At 38.9% G+C, this 18,263-nt stretch overlaps 1 protein-coding gene and 1 pseudogene across 3 annotated transcripts in view; one reads left to right on the forward strand and one right to left on the reverse strand.

Annotated features, from left to right (window-relative positions):
• The window catches only part of STPG2 (sperm tail PG-rich repeat containing 2), a 672,078-nt gene that overhangs the window by 537,770 nt on the left and 116,045 nt on the right, over positions 1 to 18,263 (reverse strand). The gene's annotated exons all lie outside the window — the stretch shown is intronic.
• On the forward strand, positions 16,126 to 16,998 carry LOC101130480 (large ribosomal subunit protein uL18-like; annotated as a pseudogene).

Here is an 18,263-nt window from a genome sequence, read left to right on the forward strand (position 1 = left end):
TTCACTGCCTCTTATAAATTTTGATATGTTAGTTTTTTTCATTTTTTTATCTCAAGATATCTTTTGATTTCCCTTTTAATTTTTTATTTGGCCTGTTAGTTGTTCAGAAGTGTTTCATTCAATTTTCATATATCTGTGAATTTTCCAGTTTTCCTCCAGTCATTGATGTCTGCTTTCATATCATTATGATTCAAAAAGATACTTAATATAGTTTCACTCTTCTTTAATTTTTTAAGACTTTTTTTGTAGTCCAACATATGATCAATTCTGGAAAATTATCCATGTGTGCTTGTGACAAATATGTAGTCTGCTGCTGTTGAACGGAATGTTCTGTATATGTCTGTTAGGTCCATTTGGCCTAAAGTACAGTTCAAATCCAATGTTTCCTTACTGAATTTCTGACTGAATGATATATCCATTGTTGAAAGTGTGGTATTGAAGTCTCTTACTATTACTGTATTGCTGGCTATTTCTCCCTTGATATCTGTTAATATCAAATTATGTGCTCCAATGTTGAGTGCAGATAATTTTACTATTATCACATCCTTTTGATGAGTTGGCCCCTTTATCATTCATAGTTCAATCTCAGGGTTGTATGTGTGCAGGAATTTATCCATTTCTTCTAGGTTTTTCAGTTTGTTGGCATATGATTATTCATAATAACCTCTAATGATTCTTCGGATTTCTGTGGTCTCAGTTGTTATGTCTTTTTCATTTCTGATTATATTTATTTGAGTCTCCTATCATTTTTTCTTAGTTAGTCTGGCTAAATGTGTGTTGATTTTATCTTTTCAAAAATCCAACTTTTCATTTCATTTCATTGATCTGCATTTTCTTAGTCATGATTTCATTTATTTCTCCTCTGATCTCCATAATTTCTTTCCTACTGACTTTTGGTTTTTTTCTTAATTTTCTAGATCCCTGAGCTTCATTTTTAAGTTATTTAAGTCGTTCTACTATTTTGATGTAGGTATTTATTGATATAAAATTCCCTCTTGACACTGCTTTCACTGTATCCCATAGATTTTAGTATGCTGTATTTCCATTTTCATTTGTTTCAAGAAACGTTTTAATTGTCTTCTTAATTTCTTCATTGACCTGGCCCTTTTATCATCATATAATGACCTTCTTCGTCTCTTGTGACAGTTTTTTACTTAATGTCTGTTTTGCCTGATATGAAGAGAGGCACTCTTGCTCTACTTTGTTTAGTATTTGCATGGATTATACTTTCCAACCCTTCCCATTCAATGTGTGTCCTTAAACCTAAAGTGTGCCTCTAGTAGGCAGCATATACTTGGATCTTGGTTTGTGGTTTTTTGTTTCAATCATTCAGCCGCTATATGTGTTTTGGTTGAAGAATTTAATACTCTTACATTTAAAGTAATCATTGATAGGTAAGAATATACTATTGCTATTTTGCTGATTTTTTTCTGGTTGTTTTGTAGAATCCATTGTTTCTTTCTCTCTTGCTGTCTTTCTTTTTGATTTGATGATTTTTTGTAGTGCTATGCTTCGAATCCTTTTGCTTTATATTGTGTACATCTGTTTACCTTTGTAGTTATCATGAGGCTTACATAAAATGTCTTAAGTTATAACAGTTTATTTTAAGCTAATAAGAACATAACTTCAACTGCATATAAAAATTCAATATTTTAAGTTATCCTACCCCCACATTTTATATTATTGATGTTATATAACTTTGTAATTTTTGTATTTGACTTTAAGTTCTGGGATACATGTGCAGAACATGCAGGTTTGATACATGCCTTAGTGGTTTGCTGCACTGATCAACCCATCATCTAGTTTTAAAGCCCCACGTGCATTAGCTATTTGTCCTGATTTTCTCCCTCCCCCTGTGCTCTATCCCCAGACAGGCCCCAGTGTGTGTTTTTCCCCTCCCTATGTCCATGAGTTCTCATTGTTCAACTCCTGTTTATGAGTGAGAACATGAGGTGTTTTGTTTTCTGTTCCTGTGTTAGTTTAATGAAGATGATGGCTACCAGCTTCATCCAAGACCCGGCAAAGGTCATGTTCTCATTTCTTTTCAAGGCTGCATAGTATTCCATGGTGTATATGTGCCACATTTTCTTTATCCAGTCTATAATTGATTGCCATTTGGGTTGGTTCCATGTCTTTGCCATTGTAAATACTGCTGCAGTAAATATATGTGTGCATATGTCTTTATAATAGGATGATTTATATGCCTTTCGATATATAACCAGTAAAGGGATTGTTGGGTCAAATAGTATTTCTGGTTCTAGATCCTTGAGGAATTGCCACACTGTCTCCCACAATGGTTAAACTAATTTACTTTCCCACCAACAGTGTAAAAGCACTCCTATTTTTCCACAGCCTCACCACCATCTGTTGTTTCTTGACTTTTTAATAATCACCATTCTGACTGGCATAAGATGGTATCTCACTGTAGTTTTGATTTTCATTTCTCTAATGATCAGTGATGTTGAGCTTTTTTCATATGTTTGTTGGCTGCATAAATGTCTTCTTTTGAGAAGTGTCTGTTCATATCCTTTGCCCACTTTTTGATGGGATTGTTTGCTTTTCTTGTAAATTTGTTTAAGTTCCTTGTAGATTCTGGATATTAGACCTTTGTCAGATGGGTAGATTACAACATTTTTCTCCCATTCTGTAGGTCACCTGTTCACTCTGATGATAGTTTATTTTGCTGTGCAGAAGCTCTTTAGTTTAATTAGATCCCATTTGTCTGGCTTTTGTTTCAATTGCTTTTGGCATTTTCGTCATGAAATCTTTGTCCATGCCAAGGTCCTGAATGATATTGTCTAGGTTTTCTTCTACGGCTTTTATGGTTTGAAGTTTTACATTTAAGTGTCTAATCCATCTTGAGTTAATTTTTGAATAATGCATAAGTAAGGGGTCCAGTTTCAGTTTTCTGCATATGGCTAGCCAGTTTTCCCAGCACCACTTATTAAATAGGGAATCCTTTCCCCATTGCTTGTTTTTGTCAGGTTTGTCAAAGATGAGATGGTTGTAGATGTGTGGTGTAATTTCTGAGGTCTCTGTTCTGTTCCATTAGTCTATATGTCTGTTTTGGTACCAGTATCTGCTGTTTTGGTTTCTGTAGCCTTGCAGTATAGTGTGAAGTCAAGTAGCATGATGCCTCCAGCTTTGTTCTTTTTGCTTAGGATTGTCTTGGCTATACCAGCTCTTTTTTAGATCCACATGGAGTTTAAAGTAGTTTTTTCTAAATCTGTGAAGAATGTCAATGGTAGCTTGATGGGGATAGCACTGAATCTATAAATTACTTTGGGCAGTATGGCCATTTTCATATTGATTCTTCCTATCCATGAGGATGGGATGTTTTTCCATTTGTTTGTGTCCTCTCTTATTTCCCTGAGTGACGGTTTGTAGTTCTCATTGAAGAGGTCCCTCACATCCCTTGTTAACTGTATTCCTAGGTATTTTATTCTCTTTGTAGCAATTGTGAATGGGAGTTCATTCATGATTTGGCTCTCTGCCTATCTATTGTTGGTGTATAGAAATACTTGTGATTTTTGCACACTGATTTTATATCCTGAGACTTTGCTGAGGTTGCTTATCAGCTTAAGGAGTTTTGGGGTTGAGACGATAGGGTTTTCTAAATATACAAGCATGTCATCTTCAAAAAGAGACAATTTGACTTTCTCTCTTCCTATCTGAATACCCTTTAATTCTTTCTCTTGCCTGATGGCCCTGGCCAGAACTTCCAATACCACGTTGAATAGGAGTGATGTGAGAGGGCATTTTTGTCTCATGCTGGTTTTTAAAGGGAATGCTTCCAACTTTCGCCCATTCAGTATGATATTGGCTGTTGGTTTGTTATAAATGGCTCTTATTATTTTGAGATATGTTCCATCAGTACCTAGTTTATTGAGAGTTTTTAACATGAAGGGATATTTGATTTTATTGAATGTCTTTTCTGCATCTATTGAGATAATCGTGTGGTTTTTGTCATTGCTTCTGTTTATGTGATGGATTACATTTATTCATTTGCATATGTTAAAGCAGCCTTGCATCCCAGGGATGAAACCTACTTGTGGTGGATAAGCTTTTTGATGTGCTGCTGGATTCAGTTTGCCAGCATTTTATTGAGGGTTTTCGCATGAATGTTCATCAAGGACATTGGCCTGAAATTTTCTTTTTTGTTGTGTCTCCACCAGGTTTTGGTATCAGGGTGATGCTGGCCTCATAAAACAAGTTAGGGAGGAGTCCCTCCTTTTCAACTGTTTGGAATAGTTTCAGAAGGAATAGTACCAGCTCCTTTTTGTACCTCTGGTAGAATTCGGCTGTGAATCCATCTGGTCCTGGGCTTTTTTTTTTTTTTTTTTGGTTAGTAGGCTATTAATTACTGCCTCAATTTCAGAATTTGTTATTGGTCTATTCAGGCATATGATTTCTTCATTGTTTAGTCTTGGGAGGGTATATGTGTCCAGGAATTTATCCATTTTTTCTAGATTTTCTAGTTTATTTGCATAGAGGTATTTATAGTATTCTCTGATGATTGTTTGTATTTCTGTGGGGTCAGTGGTGATATCCCCTTTATTATTTTTATTGTGTCTATTTCATTCTTCTCTCTTTTCTTCTTTATTAGTGTAGCTAGTGGTCTATCTATTTTGTTAATTTTTTCAAAACAAACAGCTCCTGGATTAATTGATTTTTTTGAAGAGTTTTTCGTGTCTCTGTCTCTTTCAGTTCTGCTCTGATCTTAGTTATTTCTTGTCTTCTGCTAGCTTTTGGATTTGTTTGCTCTTGCTTCTCTAGTTGCTTTAATTGTGATGTGAGGGTGTCGATTTGAGATCCTTCTATCTTTCCCTTGTGGGCATTTAGTGCTATAAATTTCCCTCTTAATACTGCTTTAGCTGTGTCCCAGAGATTCTGGTACATTGTCTCTTTGTTCTTATTAGTTTCAAAGAACTTCTTGATTTCTGCCTTAACTTCATTATTTACCCATGAGTCATTCAGGAGCAGGTTGTTCAACTTCCATGTAGTTGTGTGGTTCTGAGTGAGTGTCTTAATCCTGAGTTCTAATTTGACTACACTGTGGTCCGAGAGACTATTATTATCAGTCCTGAGTCAGTGGCTCTCAGGTGGGCTGCGGCAACACACTGCTCTTCCTTAGTCTTCATGGGTCATGTCAGCTGCCTAGTCAGTCCTGATGACAGAACCTGGATACTTCGGTTGCCAGTGCAAAATTCACCTGCTGTTTTGGTTTTTTTGGATGGGAGCCTCCCATCACTGCTGCTGCTTCTAGTCAGCCATTTGGCCCTGTGCACATAACTGTTTATATTATGTATCATTAACAAATTGTTGTAGCTATTGTTGAATACTTTTAACCTCTATATTATTAGAGTTACAAGTGATGTATGCACTATCATTATAATATTCAAGTATTCTAACTTTGACTATATTCCTTATAGTCAATGTTATACTTTCATGTGTTGTCATATTTTTAGTTATTGCTTTCATTTCTCTTTGATGAAATCCCTCTAGTGTTTCTTGTAAGTCAGGTATAGTGGTGATGAACTCCCATAATTTTTGCTCACCTGGGAAATTATTTACCTTTCCTTTATTTCTGAAGGACAGCTTTGGAAGGTATAATATTGTTGTTTGACATTTTTTTTCTTTCAGCATTTAAAATATATCATCCCACTGTCTCCTGGCCTGCAAAGTTTCTGATGAAAAATCCACTGACCATGTTATGATTGTTCCCTAGTATGCAATGAGTTGTTTTTATCTTACTACTTTCAAATTCTCTTTGTTGTTTACATTTAAGAATTTGATTATACAAGACTTAAAGGTAAGACCTAAAAGCATAAAAACCCAAGAAGAAAACCTAAGCAATACCATTCAGGACATAGGCATTGGCAAAGACTTCATGATTAAAACACCAAAAGTAATGGCAACAAAACCCAAAATAGACAAATGGGATCTAATTAAACTAAACAGCTTCTGCACAGAAAAAGAAATTATCATCAGAGTGAACAGGCAGCCTACATAATGGGAGAAATTTTTTGCAATATATCCATCTGAAAAAGGGCTAATATCCAGAATCTACAAAGAACTTAAACAAATTTACAAGAAAAAAACAAACAACCCCATCAAAAAGTGGGCAAATGATATGAACAGACACTTCTCAAAAGAAGACATTTATGCGGCCAACAAACATAGGAAAAAAAGTTCATTATCAGTGGTCATTACAGAAATGCAAATCAAAACCACAGTGAGATGCCATCTCATGCCAGTTAGAATGGCAATCATTAGTCAGGAAACAACAGACGCTGGAGAGGATGTGGAGAAATAGGAACATTTTACACTGCTGGTGGGAGTGTAAATTAGTTCAACCATTGTGGAAGACAGTGTGGCAATTCCTCAAAGATCTAGAACCAGAAATACTATATGACCCAGCAATTCCATTACTGGGTATATACTCAAAGGATTATAAATCATTCTACTATAAAGACACATGCACACATATGTTTATTGCAGCATTGTTCACAATAGCAAAGACTTGGAACCAACCCAAATGCCCATCAATGACAAATTGGATAAAGAAAACGTGGCACATATACACCATGGAATACTATGCAGCCATAAAAAAGGATGAGTTCATGTCCTTTGCAGGGACATGGATGAAGCTGGAAACCATTATTCTCAGCAAACTAACACAAGGACAGAAAACCAAACACCGCATGTTTTCACTCAGAAGTGGGAGATGAACAATGAGAACACATGGACACAGGGAGGGGAACATCACACTCCAGGGCCTGTGTGGGGGTGGAAGGCTAGGGGAGAGATAGCATTAGGAGAAATACCTAATGTAGATGATGGGTTGATGGGTGCAGCAAACCACCATGGCTCATGTATACCTCTGTAACAAACCTGCACGCTCTGCACATGTATCCCAGAACTTAAAGTACAATTAAAAACAGAAAGAATTTGATTATAATGTTTTTGGTGACTATCAATTTGTGTTTAATCTATTTTAGGCTATTTGAGCTTCATGGATCTGGATGTTTGTGTTCCTTTCCAAATTCAAGAATTCTTCTGTAGCTATGTTTTTAAGTAGTTTTCTGTCCCATTCTTTTTCTATGCTCCTCTGGAACTTCATTATTCATATATTGTTCTGTTTGATTGTATCCCACAGGCTTTCTTTACTCTTTTTCATTTTTTCTTTTTGTTTCTCTAACTGGGTAATTTCAAATAACCTGTCTTTGAGTTCACTGATTTTTGTCTCCTGCTAGATCAAGTCTGCCATTAGAGTTCTCTGTGGAATTTTTTAGTTCAGTCATTGTGTCCTTCAGCTCCACAATTTCTGTTTGGTTTTATTTTATACATTCTATCTTCTTGTTGAACTTCTCATTTTCTTCATGTATTGTTTTCCTGATTTTGTTTACTTGCCCATCTGTGTTCTCTTGTAGCTCACTAAGCTTCTTTAAGACAATGGTTCTTTGTCAGGCTATTCAGAGATCTCCATTTCATTAGGGTTAGTTCCTGATGCTTTATTTTATTCTTTTAGTGGTATGACTTTTTCCTGATTTTTCATAATTGCTGTCTTTCATTGGTGTCTGTGCATTTGAAGGAACAGGCTCTTATTCTACTCTTTACATACAAGCTTCAGCAAGGAACATCCGTCATTACTCGGCCCACCAAGATATTCAGTTGGTAGGCAAACTGGTGAGGTCCACAGGTCAGGTAGGCTTACTGCTGAATCCTTGGTCAGGTTGGCCTGGTTCCTGAGTAAGTGGGCAGGTAGGCCTGTTGCCTGTGTCCACAGGTGCTGGCCTGAAGCCTGAGTCTGCAGGGGCTGGCCTAGCACTTTGTTGGACCTGGAGCCTGAATCTGCAAGGGCCAGACTGGTACCTCAGTCTACTGAGGATGGCTTGGTGTTGGGACAGGCCTGAAGCGTGGATCTTCAAGTACCAGCTTTTTGCCTGGGTCTTCAGTGGCCATACTAGAGTCTGTAGCCATCACTGCTACAGACAGTACTACAGACAAAAGTTATTTGCCTGTAAGGGCAGTACTGGATCCTGTACCCACTGGTGTTGGCCTGAAGCCTGGATCTGCCAGGGTGACCTGGTGCTGTGACAAGCTTGAAGTGTAGGTTTGTTGGGTACATCCTGGCACTGGGGTTCACTGGGTTGGGCCTGGTGACATGACTCTGAGGCAAAGTGAGGTCCTTACTTCATCTTCCTTTCCCAACACATTTCTCTGCACTATCCTGCTCAGGTTGGGGTGAGGGGTTATGCCAGTAATGTGAAACTGTCCTTCCTAACCTCTTTAATGCATCTTTTCTTATTTATGTGCTCCATGTAGATACTGTAATCTCTTATCTGGAAACCTTAGCGCTTGTGAACATATTTTTATGCACAGATGGTTGTTTCAACTGATGTTTCTGTGAAGGTGATATGATTTGGCTCTGTCCCTACCCAAATCTCATCTCAAATTGTAATTCTCACATGTTGAGGGAGGACCTGGTGGGAGGAGACTGGATCATAGCGGTGGTTTCCCCCATGCTATTCTCATGATAGTGAGGGAGTTCTCATGAGATCTGATGGTTTTAAAAGTGGCAGTTTAGCCTGCATTCATTCATTCTCTCTCTCTCTCTCCTGCTACCTTGTGAAGAAAATACTTGCTTCTCTTCCACCTTCTGCCATGATTGTAAGTTTCCTGAGGCCTCCCTAGCCATGTGAGACTGTGAGTCAGTTAAACTTCTTTCCTTTTTCTTTTTTATTTTGTTTTATTATTATTATACTTTGAGTTTTAGGGTACATGTGCACAATGTGCAGGTTTGTTACATATGTATACATGTGCCATGTTGGTGTACTCACCCATTAACTCATCATTTAGCATTAGGTATATTTCCTACTGCTATCCCTCCCCCCTACCCCCACCCCACAACAGTCCCCAGAGTGTGATGTTCCCCTTCCTGTGTCCATGTGATCTCATTGTTCAATTCCCACCTATGAGTGAGAACATGCGGTGTTTGGTTTTTTGTCCTTGTGATAGTTTGCTGAGAATGATGATTTCCAGTTTCATCCATGTCCCTACAAAGGACATGAACTCATCATTTTTTATGGCTGCATAGTATTCCATGGTGTATATATGCCATATTTTCTTAATCCAGTCTATCATTGTTGGACATTTGGGTTGTTTCCAAGTCTTTGCTATTGTGAGTAGTGCCATAATAAACATACGTGTGCATGTGTCTTTATAGCAGCATGATTTATAATCCTTTGGGTATATACCCAGTAATGGGACGGCTGGGTCAAATGGTATGTCTAGTTCTATATCCCTGAGGAATCGCCACACTGACTTCCACAATGATTGAACTAGTTTATAGTCCCACCAACAGTGTAAAAATGTTCCTATTTCTCCACATCCTCTCCAGCACCTGTTGTTTCCTGACTTTTTAATGATCGCCATTCTAAATGGTGTGAGATGGTATCTCATTGTAGTTTTGATTTGCATTTCTCTGATGGCCAGTGATGGTGAGCATTTTTTCATGTGTTTTTTGGCTGCATAAATGTCTTCTTTTGAGAAGTGTCTTTTCATATCCTTTGCCCACTTTTTGATGGGGTTGCTTGTTTTTTTCTTGTAAATTTGTTTGAGTTCATTGTAGATTCTGGATATTAGCCCTTTGTCAGATGAGTAGGTTGAGAAAATTTTCTCCCAATTTCTAGGTTGCCTGTTCACTCTGATGGTAGTTTCTTTTGCTGTGCAGAAGCTCTTTAGTTTAATTAGATCCCATTTGTCAATTTTGGCTTTTGTTGCCATTGCTTTTGGTGTTTTAGACATGAAGTCCTTGCCCATGCCTATGTCCTGAATGGTATTGCCTAGGTTTCCTTCTAGAGTTTTTATGGTTTTAGGTCTAACATGTAAGTCTTTAATCCATCTTGAATTAATTTTCGTATAAGGTGTAAGGAAGCGATCCAGTTTCAGCTTTCTACATATGGCTAGCCAGGTTCCAGCACCATTTATTAAATAGGGAATCCCTTTCCCCTTGCTTGTTTTTGTCAGGTTTGTCAAAGATCAGGTAGTTGTAGATACGCAGCATTATTTCTGAGGGCTCTGTTCTGTTCCATTGATCTATATCTCTGTTTTGTTACCAGTACCATGCTGTTTTGGTTACTGTAGCCTTGTAGTATAGTTTGAAGTCAGGTAGCATGATGCCTCCGGCTTTATTCTTTTGGCTTAGGATTGACTTGGCGATGCAGGCTCTTTTTTGGTTCCATATGAACTTTAAAGTAGTTTTTTCCAATTCTGTGAAGAAAGTCATTGGTAGCTTGATGGGGATGGCATTGAATCTAAAAATTACCTTGGGCAGTATGGCCATTTTCACGATATTGATTCTTCCAACCCATGAGCATGGAATATTCTTCCATTTGTTTGTATCCTCTTTTATTTCATTGAGCAGTGGTTTGTAGTTCTCCTTGAAGAGGTCCTTCACGTCCCTTGTAAGATGGATTCCTAGGTATTTTATTCTCTTTGAAGCAATTGTGAATGGGAGTTCACTCATGATTGGGCTCTCTGTCTGTTGTTGGTGTATAAGAATGCTTGTGATTTTTGTACATTGACTTTGTATCCTGAGACTTTGCTGAAATTGCTTATCAGCTTAAGGAGATTTTGGGCTGAGACAATGGGGTTTTCTAGATATACAATCATGTCATCTGCAAACAGGGACAATTTGACTTCCTCTTTTCCTAATTGAATACCCTTTATTTCCTTCTCCTGCCTGATTGCCCTGGCCAGAACTTCCAACACTATGTTGAATAGGAGTGGTGACAGAGGGCATCCCTGTCTTGTGCCAGTTTTCAAAGGGAATGCTTCCAGCTTTTGCCCATTCAGTATGATATTGGCTGTGGGTTTGTCATAGATAGCTCTTATTATTTTGAGATATGTCCCATCAATACCTAATTTATGGAGAGTTTTTAGCATGAAGGGTTGTTGAATTTTGTCAAAGGCCTTTTCTGCATCTATTGAGATAATCATGTGGTTTTTGTCTTTGGTTCTGTTTATATGCTGGATTACATTTATTGATTTGCGTATATGGAACCAGCCTTGCATCCCAGGGATGAAGCCCACTTGATCATGGTGGATAAGCTTTTTGATGTGCTGCTGGATTCCGTTTGCCAGTATTTTATTGAGGATTTTTGCATTGATGTTCATCAAGGATATTGGTCTAAAATTCTCTTTTTTGGTTGTATCTCTGCCCGGCTTTGGTATCAGGATGATGCTGGCCTCATAAAATGAGTTAGGGAGGATTCCCTCTTTTTCTATTGATTGGAATAGTTTCAGAAGGAATGGTACCAGCTCCTCCTTGTACCTCTGGTAGAATTCGGCTGTGAATCCATCTGGTCCTGGACTCTTTTTGGTTGGTAAGCTATTGATTATTCCCACAATTTCAGAGCCTGTTATTGGTCTATTCAGAGATTTAACTTCTTCCTGGTTTAGTCTTGGGAGGGTGTATGTGTCCAGGAATTTATCCATTTCTTCAAGACTTTCTAGTTTATTTGCGTAGACGTGTCTGTAGTATTCTCTGAGGGTAGTTTGTATTTCTGTGGGATCGGTGGTGATATCCCCTTTATCACTTTTTATTGCGTCTATTTGATTCTTCTCTCTTTTCTTCTTTATTAGTCTTGCTAGCGGTCTATCAGTTTTGTTGATCTTTTCAAAAAACCAGCTCCTGGATTCATTAATTCTTTGAAGGGTTTTTTGTGTCTTTGTTTCCTTCAGTTCTGCTCTGATTTTAGTTATTTCTTGCCTTCTGCTAGCTTTTGAATGTGTTTGCTCTTGCTTTTCTAGTTCTTTTAATTATGATGTTAGGGTGTCAATTTTAGATCTTTGCTGCTTTCTCTCGTGGGCATTTAGTGCTATAAATTTCCCTCTACACACTGCTTTGAATGTGTCCCAGAGATTCTGGTATGTTGTGTCTTTGTTCTCGTTGATTTCAAAGAACATCTTCATTTCTGCCTTCATTGTGTTATGTACCCAGTAGTCACTCAGGAGCAGGTTGTTCAATTTCCATGTAGTTGAGTGGTTTTGAGTGAGTTTCTTAATCCTGAGTTCTAGTTTGATTGCACTGTGGTCTGAGAGACAGTTTGTTATAATTTCTGTTCTTTTACATCTGCTGACGAGTGCTTTACTTCCAACTATGTGGTCAGTTTTGGAATAGGTGTGGTGTGATGCTGAAAAAAATGTATATTCTGTTGATTTGGGTTGGAGAGTTCTGTAGATGTCTATTAGGTCTGCTTGGTGCAGAGCTGAGTTCAATTCCTGGGTATCCTTGTTAACTTTCTGTCTCGTTGATCAGTCTAATGTTGACAGTGGGGTCTTAAAGTCTCCCATTATTATTGTGTGGGAGTCTAAGTCTCTTTGTAGGTCACTCAGGACTTGCTTTATGAATCTGGGTGCTCCTGTATTGGGTGCATATATATTTAGGATAGTTAGCTGTTCTTGTTGAATTGATCCCTTTACCATTACGTAATGGCCTTCTTTGTCTCTTTTGATCTTTGTTGGTTTAAAGTCTGTTTTATCAGAGACTAGGATTGCAACCCCTGCCTTTTTTTGTTTTCCATTTGCTTGGTAGATCTTCCTCCATCCCTTTATTTTGAGCCTATGTGTGTCTCTGCACATGAGATGGGTTTCCTGAATACAACACACTGATGGATCTTGACTCTTTATCCAATTTGCCAGTCTGTGTCTTTTAATTGGAGCATTTAGCCCATTTACATTTAAAGTTAATATTGTTATGTGTGAATTTGATCCTGTCATTATGATGTTAGCTGGTTATTTTGCTCGTTAGTTGATGCAGTTTCTTCCTAGCCTTGACGGTCTTTACAATTTGGCATGTTTTTGCAGTGGCTGGTACTGGTTGTTCCTTTCCATGTTTAGTGCTTCCTTCAGGAGCTCTTTTAGGGCAGGCCTGGTGGTGACAAAATCTCTCAGCATTTGCTTGTCTGTAAAGGATTTTATTTCTCCTTCACTTATGAAGCTTAGTTTGGCTGGATATGAAATTCTGGGTTCAAAATTCTTTTCTTTAAGAATGTTGAATATTGGCCCCCACTCTCTTCTGGCTTGTAGAGTTTCTGCCAAGAGATCCGCTGTTAGTCTGATGGGCTTCCCTTTGTGGGTAACGCGACCTTTCTCTCTGGCTGCCCTTAACATTTTTTCCTTCATTTCAACTTTGGTGAATCTGACAATTATGTGTCTTGGAGTTGCTCTTCTCAAGGAGTATCTTTGTGGCGTTCTCTGTATTTCCTGAATCTGAATGTTGGCCTGCCTTCCTAGATTGGGGAAGTTCTCCTGGATAATATCCTGCAGAGTGTTTTCCAACTTGGTTCCATTCTCCCCGTCACTTTCAGGTACACCAATCAGACGTAGATTTGGTCTTTTCACATAGTCCCATATTTCTTGGAGACTTTGTTCGTTTCTTTTTATTCTTTTTTCTCTAAACTTCCCTTCTTGCTTCATTTCATTCATTTCATCTTCCATCACTGATACCCTTTCTTCCAGTTGATCGCATTGGCTCCTGAGGCTTCTGCATTCTTCATGTAGTTCTTGAGTGTTGGCTTTCAGCTCCATCAGCTCCTTTAAGCACTTCTCTGCATTGGTTATTCTAGTTATACATACATCTAATTTTTTTTCAAAGTTTTCAACTTCTTTGCCTTTGGTTTGAATTTCCTCCTGTAGCTCAGAGTAGTTTGATCTTCGGAAGCCTTCTTCTCTCAACTCGTCAAAGTCACTCTCCATCCAGCTTTGTTCTGTTACTGGTGAGGAACTGCGTTCCTTTGGAGGAGGAGAGGAGCTCTGCATTTTAGAGTTTCCAGTTTTTCTGCTCTGCTTTTTCGCCATCTTTGTGGTTTCATCTACTTTTGGTCTTTGATCATGATGATGTACAGATGGGTTTTTGGTGTGGATGTCCTTTCTGTTTGTTAGTTTTCCTTCTAACAGACAGGACCCTCAGCTGCAGGTCTGTTGGAGTTTGCTGGAGGTCCACTCCAGACCCTGTTTGCCTGGGTATCAGCAGCAGTGGCTGCAGAACAGCGATGGCTGTAGAACAGCGGATTTTCGTGAACCGCAAGTATTGCTGCCTGATCGGTCCTCTGGAAGTTTTGTCTCAGAGGAGTACTTGGCCGTGTGAGGTGTCAATCTGCCCCTACTGGGGGATGCCTCCCAGTTAGGCTGCTCAGGGGTCAGGGAACCACTTGAGGAGACAGTCTGCCCGTTCTCAGATCTCCAGCTGCATGCTGGTGGAACCACTATTCTCTTTAAAGCTGTCAGACAGGGACATTTAAGTCTGCAGGGGTTACTGCTGTCTTTTTGTTTGTCTGTGCCCTGCCCCCAGAGGTGGAGCCTACAGAGGCAGGCAGGCCTCCTTGAGCTGTGGTGGGCTCCACCCAGTTCGAGCTTCAAGGCTGCTTTGTTTACCTAAGCAAGCCTGGGCAATGGTGGGCGCCCCTCCCCCAGCCTCACTGCTGCCTTGCAGTTTGATCTCAGACTGCTGTGCTAGCAATCAGTGAGACTCCGTGGGCATAGGACCCTCCAAGCCATGTGCGGGATATAATCTCCTCATGTGCCGTTTTTTAAGCCCGTTGGAAAAGCGCAGTATTAGGGTGGGAGTGACCAGATTTTCCAGGTGCCATCTGTCACCCCTTTCTTTGACTAGCAAAGGGAACTCCCTGACCCCTTGTGCTTCCCGAGTGAGGCAATGCCTCGCCCTGCTTCGGCCTGCGCACATTGCGCTGCACCCACTGTCCTGCACCCACTGTCTGGCACTCCCTAGTGAGATGAACCTGGTACCTCAGATGGAAATGCAGAAATCACCCGTCTTCTGTGTCACTCACGCTGGGAGCTGTAGACCGGAGCTGTTCCTATTCGGCCATCTTGGCTCCTTACCAACTTCTTTCCTTTATAAATTATCTAGTTTCATGTAGTATCTTTATAGCACTGTGAAAACAGACTAATACAGAGGGGTGTGCATTGGAAACTCCTATTCTCCCATCATGCTATCATCATTCCTCTTGTCTAGTAGTTTCACTGCTGATTATCAAATGTTTTCCATGAACAAATGAGAGTGTGGATAGCTACCCAACTGGAATACCTATTATTTACATAACACCCTTCCATAACATTAATATGTCACTGCTGATCTCAATGAAAGTTTTCAAATCCATATGTCCTATAAAATTAAATCAACGAAACACCACTTCTCCCATTGCTTGTGTTTTCAATGATAAATATAACCAAATGTTGCCAAAGTCATCTCCACATATATATGTAGCACACATAAGCAAGGGTTAATTTATACTCTGAATTAGTATTTTAATACAAGAATAAACCAAAGTATCTACACATTTTTGTACAGATATTTGACATATTTGTAAATGCTATTGTAAACATATGCCACTGATATTATATAACATTTGATAGCATCATTTCATGACAGAATTTTACTTTCACTGTGCATTCTCTCAATATAATTACTTTCACTGGCTTTTCAGTTTGTTTTATAAGAATATCCAGGAGAAATGCATTTGGCCACAAATATCAACAAACCCAATATTGTTTTTAAAAATAAAGTTTTATTTGTATTATAAAGCAAGAAGTCCAGAAATAGGCTATGTAAATATTAATTCAAGACTCAACAATGTCAAAACTCAGGTCTTTAGGATTCTCTTGAACATCTTTTCTTTTTGCTATATCATGGTCATAAAATGACTACTGCAAATGTAATTACCCCCATCTATATTCCAAAAGGTATAAGAATAAAAATGGGGAGGATAGCAAAAAGGCTCTCCTTTATTATCAAGGATTACTTTAGTTTACTCTTTAAGAGTATTCACTTGCAGTTCAAGTGAATTTAAGGATTAATTAATACAGCTGGCAAGTAATTTATACAACAACTACTGGAAATGTATATCTCCTCGTAAGGAAAGTGTCAAACCTTTTTTACTTGTATAAAGAATAGCTTTGCTTTGTTAGGTGGAAACAGAGTTGTTTTGTTGTTGTGTAAAAGGAAACAGAAGCTGACTAATAAAAGGAGTGTATTGGCTGTGGCCCTTTCCACCCCCTAGTGCTGCTGGGCCTGCAGGTCTTTGTTCCACAGTTTGTTAAAGTTGTTAAGAATAAGGCCTGCTTTAAGAGATACCAAGTGAAATTTAGAAGACGAGGAAAGGGTAAAACTGAATACCATGCTTGGAAACACTTAGTGATACAGGATAAAAATAAATACAAAACACCCAAATACAGGATGATAGTTCGTGTAACAAAGAGAGATATCATTTGTCAGATTGCTTATGCCCGTATAGACAGGGATATAATAGTCTGTGCAGCATATGCACATGAACTGCCAAAATATGGTAGGAAGGCTGGCCTGACAAATTATGCTGCAGCGTATTGTACTGGCCTCCTGCTGGCCTGCAGGCTACTCAATAGGTTTGGCATGGACAAGATCTATGAAGGCCAAGTGGAGGTGACTGGCGATGAATACAATGTGGAAAGCATTGATGGTCCACCGGGTGCCTTTACCTGCTATTTGGATGCAGGCCTTGCCAGAACTACCACTGGCAATAAAGTTTTTGGCACCCTGAAGGGAGCTGTGGATGGAGGCTTGTCTATCCCTCACAGTACCAAATGATTCCCTGGTTATGATTCTGAAATCAAGGAATTTAATGTAGAACTACACGGGAAGCACATTGTGGGCCAGAATGTTGCAGAATGTTGCAGATTACATGTAAGATGAAGATAATTACAAGAAACAGTTCTCTCAATACATAAAGAACAGAGTAACTCCAGACATGATGGAGATGTATAGGAAAGCTCATGCTGCTATACGAGAGAATCCAGTCTATGAAAAGAAGCCCAAGAAAGAAGTTAAAAAGAGGTGGAATAGTCCCAAAATGTCCCTTGCACAGAAGAAAGATCGGGTAGCTCAAAAGAAGGCAAGCCCCCTCAAGAGCTCAGGAGCGGGCTGCTGAGAGCTAAACCAAACAATTTTCTATGAAGATTTTCAGATAAAGACAATAAAAGTATGGACAGAAAAAAAATGGAGTGTACCGTGTTAGTTACCGATTTATTCCTCTGCCTCGACATTTATCCTCCTTGGCCTAGGTTTTACTGGATCTGGACCCTGTACAAATTTCTTTTGCCAGCTTGTCTAATATTAGTTGGCAAGAGAGGGCACCAGATGGACATTGTATGTCATGGTAAAGGAAGGGGTTTCACTTCCTAATTCTAGTGTATTTTCCTCCTTCTGTGGTGTGCCTGCTAGTGACATGCTGGAGGCCCATTGAGTTTCTCAGGAACCCTCAAGGACAGCTTCCTGTAGACAAGCCCCAATCTGCCATTACTTCAGTTGATAACTACATACAGATAAACTCCGGTCCACTGACTCCAGTGAACTTCTTTGCCACCCAGTGAACCATAGCTATGCCCTCTCCAGTGAGATCTCAATCTTAGGAGCGGGAGGTGATTCTTCCAAGTTCTTAGTGTATTTCTTGCCCTTCTCTCTCTCTCTTTCTCATTCTCTTTACCCAAACCCACTAAAGACAGTACGTTTGTAGAGGCTTCCTACATAAGCTGTTTTAGTATAGAGTCTAGTTTTCCATTATAAGTAGTTGACCATTTTTAACTAATTTTTAAATATTAAATTATCAACATTCACATTATTGGTGTGCTTTCTATCTCTTGCCTGAATCTTATCAGATATACAAGGAACATTCACCAGGTTGTGCCCTCTGGACCACATGAGTCTGTCAAACTTATCAGGCAGATTCTCAGACTGGTAAGATGCAGACGGCTCTTCCTTTGAAAATGGCCAATGTTCCCAGGGGAAAGGCAATTCCAAAGACAAGAGGTATTTGTTTCTATTGCTCTCCTAATAAATACCACAAATTTAGTAGCTTAAAATAACATACATTTATTAACTTAATCACATTGGAAAGTCTCTTTTACCATGTCAAATAACATATGCACAAGTTCCAGGGATTAGGACATGAACATCGTTAGGGGGATATAATTCTACCACAGTAAGCAGTCTAGCCCACAAAGATTCATTCATCTCACATTCAATGCATTCATCCCATCCTAATATTCCCAAGAGTCTTAACTCATTACAACAGCAGCTCAAAGTCTGAAATCTAATCTAAATCTCATCAGCTCAAAGAACCCAAATTCACATCATCTGAAAAATAAAAATCAGATATGGATGAAATTCTGGATATGATCCATCTAGGGCAAAATTCATCTCC

The sequence above is a fragment of the Gorilla gorilla genome, chromosome 3 (assembly GCF_029281585.2).
Source record: "Gorilla gorilla gorilla isolate KB3781 chromosome 3, NHGRI_mGorGor1-v2.1_pri, whole genome shotgun sequence".
NCBI lineage: Eukaryota > Metazoa > Chordata > Mammalia > Primates > Hominidae > Gorilla > Gorilla gorilla.